Source organism: Octodon degus, unplaced genomic scaffold, assembly GCF_000260255.1.
Source record: "Octodon degus isolate 3935 unplaced genomic scaffold, OctDeg1.0 scaffold00061, whole genome shotgun sequence".
Taxonomy (NCBI): Eukaryota; Metazoa; Chordata; class Mammalia; order Rodentia; family Octodontidae; genus Octodon; species Octodon degus.
In genome coordinates, this window is record NW_004524637.1 from 12,662,362 (window position 1) to 12,678,623 (window position 16,262).

The 16,262-nt window shown below is 39.9% G+C and overlaps 1 protein-coding gene across 1 annotated transcript in view; it reads right to left on the reverse strand.

The window, feature by feature from the left end:
• The window catches only part of Adgrb3 (adhesion G protein-coupled receptor B3), a 336,851-nt gene extending 321,571 nt beyond the window's left edge, over positions 1 to 15,280 (reverse strand). The window contains exon 1 of the mRNA XM_004634385.2: positions 15,169 to 15,280. The gene's annotated coding sequence lies outside the window, so the exon portion shown is untranslated. The remainder of the gene's footprint in view (positions 1 to 15,168) is intronic.
• Between the last annotated feature and the right edge of the window lie 982 nt (positions 15,281 to 16,262).

Below are 16,262 nucleotides of genomic sequence, written 5' to 3' on the forward strand. Positions count from 1 at the left end.
TTGACAGTATTATCCATACATAAGAGTCCTTTAGGAGTTTTTAAATTCTCATTTCTGGTGTTCCACATATTCACTTTTGTTGCTAAGCTTTTTGTCACTGAACAATTATGAAACAAGCAGGATCATTTATGTGTTCACCCAAGCAAGTCATTTTGATGAAATTCTTGAACAAGTCAACAGCATTTAAAAATTCATTCCCCAAACAAGTCATTGTCTCCCTTCTTTGGGTGGCTTACTTCCTTAGTAACAGCCCACAGGGCTCAGTCCTGCCTGTAGGCACACAATCACTATGTCTGGCAGAGAGAACCCTTCTAAGGTCTCAGGGTCTCTGTGAAGTGGACCTCTGCCTGATATTCACTAGGTACATTGTAGAATTTTGTTAATCATAAAAGTGAAGCTCAATCACCTAAAGTTCATGAAACCAACTGTATTCCTTATTTATTGCTCACTGTTTCTTTGGCAACCCCAATATTGTAGTACCTAAACTATTCTCCAACTCTCTCAAAGACTATATTCAAGGGGGCCGGGGAGATGGCTCAGTGGAATAAGCACTTCCCTGGCAAGCGCAAGGTTCTGAGTTCAATCCCTGGTTCCACAAAAAAAAAAAAAAAAAAAAAAAGCACACACAAAAAACCAAACAAACACAACAACAACAAAACACTCCTCCCAGCAAGTACTGCTGGGCTCAGATGGATTCAGTCATATGCTCAGATTCTCCCAAAGAAGAGCGATGTGGGGATCCAATCTCAAACCCACTCAGCTCGTTAGCTTATGTTATTATTTTACTGTACACTTCATCTGAAGTACTTGAACACTACGGCCTCACTCGTGGTCGACAACAGGCTTGGTACCGGACATATTAATAGCTATGATCTTACATTTTCAAACCATTTTAAAAACCAGACTCATTAGTGAATGCCTTCCAAAAAGAGAATACTACTGTGAATAACTGTGCTTACTCCGAGGGAAGCAAAACAAAGAAAGACTATATTCAATATATTTTCCTTTCCTCCTCTACCCTGGACTCCTAAGACATAAACACAACCCTTCCCTGAAACATGGCTCTAGTGCCATAGAAGGAGACAAGTGACACACATGGGCTGCTCACCACAAAAGAGAAACATAAGTGTCAGTAGTTGTATGTCTGTGAGTAGCAGGTAACTAGGTGGGGCAGGTCAGAGCCAGTTTCCTAGAAGTGCATCCCTATTGATTCTTATAGAAGACACCGATCTGGATGCTTATTAAATGATGCAGGAAATGATATTGTCAACTGGTTTCTTTCTCTGCCTTACAACATCTTCCTTAGTTTTCTCTAGAGTTTTCAAATATACACAAGGAAAGGTAAAGGAATCTACAGTTTATGAAAATAGAAACCAAGAATAGGTGAGAAAACAGAGATAATAGTCTCTAAATCTAATACCATGAGCTTAATAATCTGTGGTTTACATTCAATTTCCATATAAGTCGACTAATTATTTTTCATAACATGTTACAACCAAAGAAAATCATTAGAAAATGTAATATAAACTTAATTTTTGGATACCGTTTCTTGTTTTCTCCCTAAAAGAGCTTTTAGATGAAAGTATGAAGAGGAGAATTGATGCTTTTCTTTTTATTCCAGGTCTTTGTCAACACGCAGTGTCACCCTACACTCTCCACCTCCTAACTGCATCCTGCTCTCCCTCCTTGTCCTTAGAGCCACTAATCTGAGCATTACTACACATTCCAAGTACAGCAGCGAGTTGTGGGCTTCTTTATTCAGGGATGCGTACAGCAGTCAGGTACATTTCTATAGCCATTTGTAGTAGAGTCCTGAACAGATAGGAAGGCAAGCTGAGGTCAATAATCTAAATATGCAACCTTTAGAAGAACAGACCAAAACACTTAGAGTAACTTTAGTTCCTGGACAGACCAGTTATTGGGGGAAGTAGGAATGCAAATGAGAATAATCAAACAAAAGTCAATGATTAATGAACGCTAAGAAACTGCTTAAACCACTACCATAGCGTACTTTGATACTGTTATGATTCTGAGACACTTTCTCCCGGGACTGTGCAACCCTCCCCTTATGAGGAACACGTGGGACATCCATACCGGGAGTCAGGCAGCTGGAAGGCGAGTGGTACGCAATGCAATTGGGAGCCAGAGGAGAATGAGCAGCCTGGGCGCTCTCTCCACAAGCACAACTGAAGTAAGCAGAAGTTGTCAGGTAAATTAGGCAGATGGCTAAAGAGCATCATGCACCAAGCTGTCAGCACACTTGACACTTAAAAACATTAAAGCTGTGTGTATTTGGAAACTTTTGGGAAAGATATGTTCATCTTGAAAGACAAGTTTTTGGCAAAACAAACAACCAAACAAACAATCTGCCTCTCTTGGCTCCACTCAAAATAGGACAGTTCAATTTAAGTGAAACAGTTTTTAACCAGCCACTGTTAAGTATCTTAAGCAGATGCCACAACCCACACAGCCTACTTGCCACAGGTGCCCTCCACACCACTTTCAAGGTATTTGCTCTGTTCTTTTACATCTCTCCTCAGTTTCACAAGCTTGCTATCTTCAAAATGTTCAAGCGCTTTTTTTTTTCACATACTCCCAAATCAACTGGTACAGTTATTATTAAAGGTGTAGAGTCTGTGTTACCAGAAATTCTGAGAGTTTAGAGAAATCTAGGAGTGAGCATTGTAATAACTCCTTACAACTTTCCTAATTTTTATTGACATCAAATTTAGAAAATTACTGCTCAGAGCAACATCAACCAGATCAACGTATTTATTTAATATTAGAATACACAGGCCACTTTTGAGTGCACATCTAAAAGAGACTCTCTCCTTTCTTGGGTATGTGTAACTTTTCTGTTCTGTGATATGAAATAGAAAACCTAAGAATACTTGCTAGCTTCCCTTCTCAGTAGTTATACAACGACATTCATACTAGGAAGAACTTTATTCTTTTCAAACTCTATTCCAAATCTACCCTGCCAGAAGAGTTTAAGCACATTTCATGAAGGCAAAATACTCTCATAAAATATAGAAGTCAGGAGAAAGACTTAGTAGGATTCCCCACTAAGCTCCCCATTCATTCTGTAATTCACGCAGAAAGTGTTTACTAAGCTGTTATTACATCCAAAGGGACTTCCTAAAGCGTCACGAAACAAGACTGAACTAAACAAAATCTCTGCCTTGTATATTTCACTGTTGTCTTGAAGGGGGCAGGAAGAGAGACAAAAACTATCCAAGACCAATATTAATATGCCAGGTGATGTAAAGAAAATTGAACCAGAGTGAGCAGGGAAAACAAGGAAGGAGGGCTGGGGAGCTAGCTCAAGCACATAAGCACCTGCCTGGCAAATCTAATGTCCCGAGTTCAATCCCCAGTACTACTACTACTACAAAAAAAAAAAAAAAAAGGAAGGAAATGGCTTCTGACTGAATACTGGACGGTACACCAATAAGCTTTACTAATCTGAATGTACATTTGGGTGAAGCTGGTTACAGAGAAACATAAAATTTTACAATAAATGTGAATGGTTGTGGAGGACCACCTGAGCAGCTCTCCTTGAAAGAAGAGCGATTGTCTCCATTTTGACTGAGCCTGACCCTATTTCCTTGTATTGATATGTACAGAGCTGGCTGGGACTTCTTTTTATCTTTTCAATCAGCCTTAAGCAATGTATCTTGGTCTAGCTGAGGTGCTGGTGATAGTCTTTGAAGGAGATGTGTGTGTTTCCCTAGTAACCTACACCTGCTGCTTTCTAATGTGAGCAGGGTTCAGACAGGACGAAGGGCCAATGCTCTGCACTGCTAGCAGGAATTGAGCCTCGAGACAGAGGCTATGACTTCCTGGGACTTGAAAGGCTACATCAAAGCTGAAGCACCAGATCCCCCAAAACATTAGATACTATCTCAATAGCATAATGTGAATCATTTTCTCTGTATATCTTCTTCACATATGACAGAGGAGAATGTAGGCCACCCACCTAGCTCAGCTCACAGTACTCAACTACTTTCCATAATTCTCAGTCATCGCTCCTCAAGCCACTCCTCCTCCACTGACTAAAACCCGGGTGTGGCCCGGGGTCAGCCTCTTTGTTCTGGAAATCCATCTTTGTGGCTGGACTTAGGGCCTCTGGGCTCCCCAATAATTATAAATATGTTTTAGTGTTTTTACTTTCACCGTGGGTTTCACTGGGAGTAGTAGATTGGAATTAACTTGGTGGGATTCCAATAATTTATCTTTGGGATTAAAAATATTGACTTCTTGGACAGAGACAAGAATCTGGGGGGGACTCCTACAAATGGGGGCAAAGTTTCTTTAGATTTTTGCTTGGTGCTTTTAAGTGCTGAATAAATTCAACTTATGTATTATCTTAGGCACAGACTTGCTCCCTTCATAATCTTCAAACATGTTTTCTGGATATACTGTCAAATCAATGGGCACACTTATTAAACAGAGCCTTTGGCAACAGCAAGGCTGAAATTTGGGAGAAATCTAGGAATGACCATTCTTAATTTCTTTTTTTTTATTATTTACTTATTATTGTATGTTAGTACAGGGTCTACAGGGCATCACTACACAGATCGGACTCTAGTGATCCTTCTGTTTACAGCCTCCCAAGTGCTAGGATTACCGGCGCACACTACCACACCCAGTGTAAATTGCCATCACAGTGCACCTGGGGGTGGGCCAGCATGGTAGTTCCAGGGATCAAACTCCCGGCCCCTGCATCTGCCTAAGTAGGCGCTTTAATCCGCTGAGCTATTTGGCCAGCCCTAGGAATGACCTTTTTTTTTTTTTTTTTGCAGAACCAGGGATTGAACTCAGGTCCTTGAGCTTGCCAGGGAAGCGCTTATTCTATTGAGCCATCTCCCCGGCCCAGAATGACCATTTTAATAATTTCTCCTTCTAACATTTGTAATTTTTATCAGCATCAAATTTGAGAAATCACTGCTGGAGGCATACGCAACCAAATAACATGGTGGAAAGGTTTAAACTCTTCTCTTGTAGCAACTTTGTAATATACAACCAACATTATTTATATGTAGTCGCCATTCTTTGCAATAGATCACGAAAACTTATCCCTCTTGTCTAACTGGAACTTTGTGCAGTGATGAATGTGCTAATTAGCTTGATTTAATCCTTCCTCTTCAACATATATCAACACTTCACTTAGTCCCCAATAAATATGTGCAATTAGTATTTGTCAATTAAAAATCAACTTAAAAATAACATTGCTATATCTCAACCCTTTTTATTCAAACTTGCTTCGTACGCATGCTCAGTTATCAATGTAGAAACTTCACAACTTCTTTGCGCTTATCATAGCTTTCTTGAAACAAAAATAACCTCTTGTCTGTGGAGGCAAAACAAGCAAACAGACAAAGTAGCTCAGACACAAGAAAGGCAGTGGCTTCCTCTCAGCTGTTTTAACATTCCCCACATTCGTATCGCATGTGCCAGGCGCATCCTTTCTGTCACATCATCCAGTGAATTGAACATTGGCTTTCCATTGTGGATGAATGAGATAAAAAAATTTTCACTGACATTAATTCGCCTCTGTTTAATGTTCTAAATTTAGAAAAACAAGGCATCATACACAAAGATCTGGTAGAATGCATGCTGAGTAGGTGCAAGGACCCAGGTTCAATCCCCAGTGCCTGAATACATATGTGTGTGTGTGTGTGTGCCCATGTGCTCACAAACCACACACACACACACACACACACACACACACACACACACAAACACAGAGCCCACACTGTAGTCACAGAGACAGAGGAACATGGAGGAGAAGGAGCAGGAGGAGAGGACGGAGGGAAGGCTTTCCCCAGTATAGTATCATTGCTGTTATTGTGCATAACAGCAGACAGATAGTTTGTGTATTTCTCATGAATACTTAACATGACTGCCCTGACATGAAAAGGATTAATGGACACGAAGCTCATAATTCTGATGCTACTTGAGAAAAGACACTTGAAAAAACCTTGAAGGAGCTAAGACGCTCCTCATGTGGCTCCAAAAGTAACCCCCAAGGGAGGCATAATTGATCTTGACATATCTGTCTATTTATCATCTATCTATCTATCTATCTATCTATCTATCTATCTATCTATCTATCTATTAATTTATTAAGGGAGAAAGAGAATAATTTTCATTAACACAGATCTTATTTTGACTTGGTCTTAAGCATGCAGCAGGTGTGCTTAAGCAACAAAAGTTAGCAATATTGAGCATAACAGTAATAATAAATCAAAAGCTGAGCTACTTATAAAGTGGGGCTCTGAACACTGCACCTGCCATGCCAACGCCTCCAGCTGCACCTATGACTTACTAAGTAGCAAGGAGTGTTGATTCCCATGTCCACTGGCCTCTCTGCAATGTGCCCTTCAGCCGCTCTTATATTTATATCGAGCTATTTGAGTGCACTTTCAGGTAACTCTCAAGGAAAGATTTTGCTTCTTGTATAGATGGGCCTATAAAATAAAAATGGCAACACAAAAATTCTAGATACTAATCATAATTACTTTTGTGGTATGAGTTTTATCTACTTCAGACAATATGTTTATATTATCTGGAACTAGTTATGACAAAATGCCTTCAAAATAGAACCCCACAGCAAAATTCTTGTGACCCAATAGCAAAAGTAAATAGATATTTGTATTTAGTATATTCATTCATCAATATTATACTTAAAATAATGAGGAGGAGTTTGTATGCTCTTAAACTCAAGCTAGTGTATGTGGATAAACAACTCAAAGCAAATTGAGGTTTAACAACAAAAGACTTATGAAAAATATTGAAGACTTCTGCCATTTAAAAGAATATTTATTGATTGATTTATTTGGTTCAAGGTCTCACTACACAGCTGGGACTCACAGTGATGCTCCTGTCTCAGCCTCCCTAGCACTGGCATTATAGGTGTGCACCACCACGCCTGGTTTCAATGGCCAGCACAGTGCATGTGGTACTGGGCATTGAACCTGGGTCCTTGCACTTGCCAGGCAGGAACTTAGACCACGGAGCTATCTACCTGGTCCTTTTTATGGAATGATTTTTTTTTTTTTTTTTTTGTATTTTTAGGGAAGGGTCTACACAGTGTTCAGGGTCTCACTACTAGATCGAGCTTGTAGTGATCCACCTGTTTACAGCCTCCCAAGAGCTGGGATTACAGGCACACGCCACCACACCCAGACTCAATTGCCATCTCAATGATCCCTGGAGGTAGGGCCAGCATGGCAGGCCCAGGAATTGAATGGCGGGCCTCTGTGGAGTGAATTTTTTTTTACTGGGGATCAAACTCAGGACCTTGCACTTGCCAGGCAGACCATTATGCTGCTGAGCTATCCCCCCAACCCCCTTATTCATGAATATTTTATTTATAATTTGTAGCTATAAAAAGAAGTTTAAGCATTAATAACCTGTTAGGGTACTCCATTCATAATCTGCTAATGTAATCCATTAATAATTTGGTCTTGCACTCTTTTCTAGACTACCCAATGGGGAGTTCATCAACCAACCAAATCCTTACTCCTCTGTCTTCGTGAGTCAGGGGAGACTTTCAATCCCTGGTCAGGCAGGGAGGCAGCCTCTTCTCTTCCACCCTTCTGTGTCTCTCAAGAAAAACGAAAAATAACCTGGGGCATCATGATGATGGATACAAGAAATAAAGACAGGTGCAAAAGGGAAAGGGAAAATCACAATGAATCTGTGACTTAAAAATGCCACTTCACAGCACCAGTCTAGTTTCTTTCTTTTTTTCCTCTTCCCCCAAAACACAGTAAGCCTGGCAGCTCCCTTTCACCTGCATGTTGGGGGACTGCCCATGTCATTTGTGAGGCAACCATTATCTGTGCCACAGCAGGAAACAGAGAGAGACTGCGCGGCACATTTCACGAATTTCCACTGCCAAAACCACAACCGTTCTTAGCTATGAAGTATAGCCTACCTCACTCTCCAAGTAGAGCCTGTTCTCTTGCATATGTGCTAAGATTTCTGTCTAATAAGCCCTTGCCATCCCTCTTCAACATTCTGCCTCGCCTTTCCCTGTCCCCTCCCCCTGCCCTGTTCCTCTCCCCTTCTTCTGCTCTGTCCCCTCCCCCTGCCCTATTCCTCTCTCCTTCTGCTCTGTCCCCTCCCCCTGCCCTATTCCTCTCCCCTCCCCTTCGCCCTCTCTCCCCTTCTCCCTCTCCATCTTTCTGTAACTGTCAGGTCTATGAAATTCAAAGAACTACATTCAGATCAGCTGCTATATTCTTACTTATTATGAGTATGGAAACAGAATCTTGCATGGACTTCTGAGGGTTCTACAGCAAGCACTGCAATGAGAACTGGTTAAACCAGGAAGATTTTTTTTAAGCAGAATGACAGAAAGGCCACTGAAGGTAAAACTCAGGACTGTTCATATCCATATTTCATCACTCTTCCCCAAACAGTGGCAGCTATTTAATTGGAGCACAAGGAGAGAGCATATATTTAATTCAGCTTCTGCTATACAGTTACATAGTGGTCCCGGTAAACCAGGAAGCACTGTTTTCATGGATGTGATGTCTTGCGTTGCTAATTTCTGAAATATATCACTACTCTGAAAATTGTTTCCTGTGACATGGGAAGCAGTAAAATATAGACCCACAATCAGAAACACTTTGTGTGTGTGTGTGTGTCCCCATCCTTCACAAATCACTGCTCCCAAATACAGGTCTTATGACTGTTTAACGACATGACTACTTAATCACACGATTTCCAAGGCTGCATAGAGTCAGATCACTCAGCAAACGAATGGGTGTTTAGCATCTAACACCCGGCCAAGTAATCCCCCCAGGTGGAGTAGCAAACACCGAAATCCCTCCATTCCATACTGCACACAGCATCGCTCTTTTCCTTTGGTATTCCAGAGAATGTAATAAGACACCTTAACAGTAATTCACAAGGTTGAAGCAGAGACAAGGACAGAGCATAACCCCATTAGTGCCGTCCCTCAGCTGATCACAGAGTGGATTCACTAGAACAGCACACACACAGACAGGTGGGGGGGACCTGACGTCCAGCACTTCGCTCCCCGCAGGCCTTTCTTTGGTTGTCTAGAGGATTTTGCCTCACAAAGTCTTCTGGTTCCCCAAACATCTCAGCTTCTCTTTACAAAGACTATTCTCACTGTCTAGTGATCCTTCAGTCTAGTTCCTATAGTGAGTGTTATGACAATGATGAGTAAGACAAAAATACTCAGGACCAGGGAGATGGCTTAGTGGAAGAAGCGCTTCCCTGGCAAGCGCAAGGGCCTGAGTTCAATCCCCGGTTCCACCAAAAAAAAGGAAAAAAGAAAAAAAAAAATACACTCTCCAGTGTCTAATTTTCACTCAGTAACACGCATTATCAGAATTACTGCACATCCGATTCCAAGTGACATTATTAATACATACCATAAGTATATACTATTACACAGAACACCACACATTTATTATCTTAGATTCCACAAGTCAGAAGTCTAGAGAGTTCAGTTGAGTCTGGCGTTGCACAGGATGAGATGGCCCGGCTTTCTGGAGCATCTAGGGAGGACTCTGTTATGGTGCTCTGTGGCTGAGGCCTGAATCCCCATCTCCGGCTTCTACCTGCTTGCCACTGGTGGCATCTCTTAGCTTTGCCCTTGCTCCTTGAAGGCAGCACAGGCAGGCTGAGACCACTTACGATGAGTCCCTCTGGTCGCAGCCACATGGACTCATGGAAATAAACTAATCCAATCACAAAGTCCAGGAAAACTTCCCATCTCAGGCTCCAAACTATTAGCCACATGGCACAGACATCATTTGACACATAAAGCACATGAAGAACACATGCAACACATGTATGCTTCGATATGAAATCACTCACACAGAAGTCTCTTTTTTATATTAATACAACATATTCATAGTTCTGGGGGGTTAGGACTTAGATGTCTCTAAGGGGCTGCCATTCTTGCTATCATGTAGCAAAACTGACAAGCTACAACCCACTGAGCCAATCTGGCCTGCCACCTATTCTTGCACAGAGATTTTTACTGAGGCAGACCCATACATATCTGTTTATAAACTCTATGGTTGCCTTCATATATTAACAGCACAGTTGGTAAGCTGGAATCCTTAGGCTCTGATACCTAAAATATTTACTATCCGACTCTTAGCTGAAACTAACTAGCATCCTTTGCTCTGATAATTAGCACAATTATTCTAAAATCCTTTTGGACACTATAGATTATATGTTATGAATCCAATTAAACCAAATTGGAAGTAGGATGAGGATGTTTATTCAAATTTAGAAATTGAGGATGTGAAACAGCGCAGCAGAGCTATCAATCTCCTTGTCTAGTTAGCATTTTAAGTCTCTTCTCTAAAAATCACCAAAGAGCTTCATGCAAGCAAAACACAAGGAATATCTTCCAAATGAGCCAAAGCTAAGTTGAAAAAATAATTTGCAAAGTAAAAGGATGCAAACACCCATTTGTAAAAATTATGGATGTATGCACTGGGTGTATTAAAGCCTTGCCAAGTGACTTTCAATTCTTTAGATTACTAGTCTTCGGTATTCACGGGAACAGCACTGGTGAGTGTGCAAGCTGGTGTTTTTAGTACTTATCTAAAGATAACCATCTCGCTCTTGCACTGTCTTTTCTACTAGGGTTTATAGACGTCTTCGTTCATGATTAATTTTAGTTTATATGTTAAGTCAAATTTCATTCGGTAGCTTCATCTTGTTAGTATGTAATCAACTAGGACAAAGAAAACAACTCTCAAAAGCCCAATTTTTAATGAGTTTTTTTCTGCATATGACAAATTTCAGAAATACAAATATAACTGATTTTTTCCCTCAACTCTGAAAGAGAACAGCAGCACCCTACTTAGGCCATTAGACTTGCTGTCCAAAGAGAGGGAACATTTTAAAGGGTAAGACTGTACTACAGACCACCACGGCCCACTTCATTGTTCAGTTCAACGTGGAACTACATAAAGTTTTTGTTTGGAAAAATACTACAATTTTAAGTGTGCAGTGCTGAAAACTAAAATGTACTTGTTTTATATTCTTCCAGCTCATCTTTCAGTTTGAGGGTGGTACTGCCACTCTGGAAAGGTCCAGGGACCCGGACCTGCCAGACCCAGGGCACCTCGCCGCGAGTGTGTGTACCTGCGTGTGTGTGTGTGTGTGTGTGTGTGTGTGTACGAGTTACTCTGTTGTGCTTTTCTCGGGCTCCATAATAATTTTCAGTGAAATGATGAGTTTCCTTATGTATTATAGAATCTACCAATTTGATAATTATAAATGTCACAGTGAAAATTAATGATGATATGCATTCAGCATGAAAAGCAAAGCTGTTTACTCGAGAAAAATAAATTTTCTCTCTCTTAAAAGGAAACTCCTGCTCTGCCTCAGCATGAAGGATCAGAAGCCCTGGCCCATACATAGGTCATGACACTGAAGCTGTAGACAGAAACTGAACTAAGAGTGGTGTTTAGGTCATTCATGACTTTAGAGCTGCTCGAAATTGCAACTGGTGTTGCTACATACAATTTGGAATTGCAAGGTTCCATATTCTATTTCCAATCCACCCATTCCCAAGGGGCTTATTATATTTAACATACTCTAAATGCTATCTGTTTAAAGGCTTTCAGAAAAACACATTTCATTTGTAAAATGTTGGTAAGTGTTTTCCCAAGACTCACTTTAACTTCCATTCTTTTTTTTTTTTTTTTAATTCACATGACATACGGGACAGATGTTTGCAAGTTGTATTCTTTTCTGAACTCAGGGAGTGCAGAAGATACTTCTAATAGAAGAAAATAGGTAAAATAGATATTTATTTTTATTAGAGACAAATCATATCTAAAATAGTTTAATTTCAATGGCAATGACAATGGATTAGGGAAGTTTTAGTTTGTTTTAATCTGTTTCAACTTTCACATTTTAGTTGAGATTGTCATATTTCCTTACAGGCATTTTGGATTATGTCTTTCAGGAAGACTCTACCAGTATATAGAAAATATTTTATAAACCTAACAAGCTTTATGTTACACAATAAGCCAATCACATGTTCCTTACTTCACTAAACAAGGCAGTATTTTATACACTCCAACTTGGGTGATAATACAAATGTAAATGTAATAAGCATTAGAAATTAAGAATGAAATAGGGGCCGGCAAGATATCTCAGCGGTCTAAAGCATCCACTTAGGTAAGCTTAGGCAAGCGCTCAGGGACTGTGGTTTGATCACCGGCAGCACATGCTGCACCAGCCCTGCCTTCAGGGTGGGCTGAGCCAGCCACAAATAAATAAATAAATTAAATAAAGAATAAAAAACAGGTGGGTTGGCTATGGTGTACAAACAGTGCCACAGACACTAAATGTAGAGGAGGTGCAGAGAAGCCTGGAGATGCCCCCCTCGCCAGAGTGACCTCTGGGGACACAAACAGGCAGGCACTTCATGTGAGGGCAGTGTAAGGCAGTGTACCTTGCTGTTTTCTTCCTCTCTAGTATAAACTTTTCTTCTTTCTCTTTATCACATTTCTGTCATATGTTTTCTGTATTTTCTTAAGTCTAGGTCTCCCAAAGAGGAGAGAGTATTCTTTTGGTAATCTAATCAGTTCACTTACTCAAAACACTAAAAGGCACAGAATACACTCTACGGGGGCTGCGCTCATTGTCCCTTCATTCTGATTTTTCAATTTTCGTACGTAGTATAATAAAGCTGATGGACCATGTCCGGTTTCCACACGCAGAGAGCCATACTGTCTACATGCTTTATCTCCTTTGTAAGTTGGACAGTAAAACAGATTCCCAAAACAGAACAGATGACCCAAATCTTACATATGTTAACTTCAAATAGTTTTATTCAATTGAAATTATGAGACTGTACCATCAATATGATTTTCTTTCTCAACCCATCAAATATTTCCCTCTAATTGATGCACTTTAAATTGCAAATAATGTTTTGATCTTTATTTAGGAAAGTCTTGTGCATATTTGTTTACATAAGTGTTTCTTATAAGAAACAAGGGATATATATTCTAGCTTTCTAGGACTTTTTTGGGAATCCTACAACTTTGATGTAGGGAACTAACATGCCCCACTACCTTATACCAATACTTGTTTCTTTTTTTCTTTTTTTTTTTTTTTTGGTGGAACCGGGATTGAACTCAGGCCCTCGCACTTGCCAGGGAAGCCCTTATTCCACTGAGCCATCTCCCTAGCCCCTACCAATACTTGTTTCTAAAGAGAAACCATACTAGCAAGAAAAAAAAAAAAAAAGCTGAGTGTTTTCATTGAAAATTTTGAGCACACAAATAAGTGAATGTTCAAATTTCACACAAATGTGTGTCTCAATTTTAAGTATAATGGTGAGACAAGCATTATGGGCTAGATATTGAAAAATAAAACAAATTTCTTGAGGCAAGATCACACCAGCAAAATGATACTTCTTGTGGAAAAAGTAGAAAATACTTAATATTTTAAATATTAATAGTGATGTTTGAAAGTTACCACAGAACAATTTGCAGTTTTCCTTAAGTAATCTAGGAATCCTGATGCATGTTATTAAAAAGTGGTTCACAGGGAAGGCGATTATCATTTTCTATAAAATTAAGACTGATTTCTTTGGGAGATGAGAAACTGTACAATAGCAGAAGATATAAACGGTGTGTAATCCAAACGATGTGAATATAAATTCTTCTATGTCATTCACTAACCAGATCAATTTGCAAAAATGACTTAATCCTTTTTGTTTTTTCTTTTTCTTTTCAAATACAAAGGTCAAATTCACAGAAATCTTGCAAGGAATAATTTACAGGAAGTATAAACTATAAAAAAAAATTGTAAGAAAGGACCTGGGAACAATCGCATGCCTAAATCCTATCTGTCTGTTAGGGAAGCATTTAAATTGAATGTGGGTGTAATAAAAAGACATCTTAAGTAAGATTCAAAGCACTTCAGTAGCAATGGGGTGGATTTAACGATGAGGTCTTGGTCATTCTAGGATGGAAGAACGAACCTGAGATGGCTAAAAGAAGCGAGGTAGTTACACAGACCCGTCCTGCACTTAGTGTGCTGCTTGCTACGGCTTCCCCTGGATGTCCCCCCAAAGCCTCATGTGCTCAGAGATGGAGCCTCGGGGAGTGCCTGCAGTGTGAGTATCTGATCCTGGGATTAAGGGTGTGTGATCATTAAGTTACTGCACTGACCTGGCTTAGCACTGTGCTGGGTGTGGACAATGGGCAGGCCCAGGGAGGGGCACACCCACTAGGCTTGTCGCCTGGACAAGAGAAAGGGAGAGCAGTGCTTGCTGCTGCTGTTGGCCCTGCCACGGGCTGTTTCTCCCCTGCAATGCCCCTTGGCCATGCTGCCCTGCCTTGGAGACAGCCGGCTCAGGACTGAATCCTCTACAAAGAGAACAACATAAACCTTTCTTCCTGTAACTTTAAGAACTGGGTGTTTTTTCTCAGCAACAAGAAAGTAACCAAGAAACTTCCCCATTCCTGTCTAGTCCGAACAAATCAGCTCCCGTGTGGTATGTGTGCTACTTCTACGATGCACACATTTCAGATCCATGTATTTATATGCCACACTTTCGTACCACATAAGACAGGCTATTGTGCATATTCTTTTTTAATTAATTTTTAAAATTTTTTATTTTATTTATTTGGCACAGGTTCTCACTGTGCAGCTTGGACTCATAATGATCTTCCTGTCTCAGCCTCCCCAGCACTGGGATTACAAGCATGCACCACCATGCTAGTTTCAGTGGCTGGTACAGCCTACCCGGTGTTTCCGGGCGGCAAAGCATGCAGTACCAGGGATCAAACATGGGTCTCTGCACTTGCCAGGCAGGCGCTCAGACCACTAAGCTATTGTCCCAGTCCCAATCCATATTCTTACTCTTAGAGCTTACCATAGACTTGGTAAGGATATTTACGTGAGTAAATAAGCAATATATGATCTTGGACACATCAAAGACAGGCTTACCATGAAGGAAAACATCAAATAAGGTGGCACTCTGTCTTTGTAAAATAACAAAGTGCTCATAACATATTAGTTTGTTTGCAGTGAGGAAAGTCTAGAAAAGATGTGCTAGTCTTATTGTTAGCAAGGATAACTATGACCTTCATAAGGGCAGGATTATAAGTGGCACCTTGTCAAATGAGTGGTACTTACGTTAGCCAAATGTGCCAGCTCTATCTCCAGGAATGAGTCAGTCGTCTTGGGTTCAGGCCTGATTGTGACCACGATGATTTTGGAATTAACCACAGTATAATTTCTGGAATAGAATAAAGAGAGTTATGAAAAACTATGATTCCTACTGCTCAATACAGCTGTGATGACACTGAATAAATATAATCTCAGTGAAGACATAGATGTCATGATTTCATTCATGGAAAGGTAAAGTCAGATGACCGCTACAAACAAATACTACCTATAACTGGAAAATCTGGAGATAAAAAAGTATTTTACCATTTCAGATGAGAGAAACAAAAAACAACAAAGCACTGACAAGCTTAGAGTACTTAAGTCTGATTCACCAAAAGAGTGGTAAATTTTGAATTTGAGCTTTCAGGTAGTCTGAATGGCTGTCATTCTTTTATCTTAAGAAAGATTCAATGGCTTTTTTTTTCCCCAGGAGAACAAATACTCTTCTTGCAAAGTGCCCTTTAATATTTTTGGACTATCTCGAAATGCATTAAGACAGAAAACTGGAATGTGGTATAACGTGCCTAACTATACATAATTGTGACTAATTTTCACTCCTCATTCATTTCAGCACTAAGGATTTATGGGGCATTGCTTTAGTTCAATCTTTGCAGGCTAAGAAACCAATCTGTACTTTGAAGTATCTTACTAAGTGCATTTCATAAAGAAAGTTTAAGTGACTTTATATGCAATGTCATTACAATCTATAATAATATAAATATAAACATAAAAGTGAACCAAGTTTGTGTAGTGCAAAGAAACCTTCAACCAAAATACAGAAAATGCTGCAGATTAACCATTACTTATGCATTTAACAATTTGATTGTACTTTTACACATTTGAAGAAATAAGTATATTCATCCATTGTCATAGATCTGATGTAGATCACCTGCTCTTGCAGGCAGCAGATACTGTTCAGGGGAATTCATATCAGATATGAATCCATATATTCATATCAGCAGACAATGTCATTTGCATTTTACTCCTTTTATTTTCTAAAGCATTGTTTGCAGATAATGAAAATCATCGATATGAAATATACAGCATGCCGTAAGAGCCTT